Below are 1,021 nucleotides of genomic sequence, written 5' to 3'. Positions count from 1 at the left end.
TTGAGCTTGGCTTCAGAACTCTACCTAGTATGGCCCAGTTCTACTTTTAAAACTCTATCTCCTATTCCTTCTAAACATCAACAATCTTGCCCTCTGGCCAAACTCATATATCTATTACTCACCATACATGTATCTGTTACTCAAGTATACACCTCCCACTGGAACACTTGTCCTCTTTGCAGCCACCTCCCCTCACCCCTAATTCTATTTATTCAACCCACCCTGAAGCAAAGGGTCAAAAACCTATTTAGGAATTCCTTCTTGATTATTCCATACAAAACTTACTCCATCATCCACATCCTCCTCAATTCTTGATCACTTAGCTACTTCAACTTGGGTCTCAGTTTCTCCATCTGTAAAACTATCATAATAATACCACCAACTTCATACAGTTTTATAAAAATTAGGTGAGCTTACAAATGTGAAGCATCTAGAACAGTGCCAAGAATATATGAACTCTATAAATTATTATTTTTTAATATTTTATTTTTATTTTATTGTGTGTGTTTTTTTTAAATGCCTACAGCACCTGGTCTTCCTAGGTAGTCTCCCGTTCAAGTACTAACCAGACCCAACCCTGCTTAGCTTCCGAGATCAGACAGGATCAAGTGTGTTCAGGGTGGCATGGTCATAGACAATTATTTTTATTATTAATTTGATTCAATTGGTATGATCCTCTTTACAAAAGGAAGTTAGTAAGACAAGCCATGGTCTCTACTGCTGCAGTTGGTCTCAAAGCTATAATTGATACCACCCATTCTAAATTCTCTACCACCAATTCTAGATTCCTCTCCCTTTGGCTAGCACTACTGCTGGTCTAGGTCGCTTGCTTGGCAGATGACTTAGACCTTCGTCCATGAGGAGTCTGAGTCCATGGCTATGCTCTGTCAGGCCACAGCATCTATTTATTCCTTTTTCACATGAGAGTACCAAGAGACATACCAGTGGATCTCCTGAGTTCTAAGCATGCTCTTCCCTGTCCTCATTATGGAGTAGTAGCAAACCCACCTCCTCATGATAA

The 1,021-nt window shown here is 39.7% G+C and overlaps 1 pseudogene; it reads right to left on the bottom strand.

The window, feature by feature from the left end:
- Positions 1-517: 517 nt before the first annotated feature.
- On the bottom strand, positions 518-636 carry LOC118601206 (annotated as a pseudogene).
- Positions 637-1,021: the final 385 nt, after the last annotated feature.

The sequence above is a fragment of the Rousettus aegyptiacus genome, unplaced genomic scaffold (genome assembly GCF_014176215.1).
Source record: "Rousettus aegyptiacus isolate mRouAeg1 unplaced genomic scaffold, mRouAeg1.p scaffold_m13_p_3, whole genome shotgun sequence".
In the NCBI taxonomy this organism is placed as follows: domain Eukaryota; kingdom Metazoa; phylum Chordata; class Mammalia; order Chiroptera; family Pteropodidae; genus Rousettus; species Rousettus aegyptiacus.
Note: the sequence above shows the minus strand (reverse complement) of the source record. Positions and strands in the feature narration are given on the sequence as shown.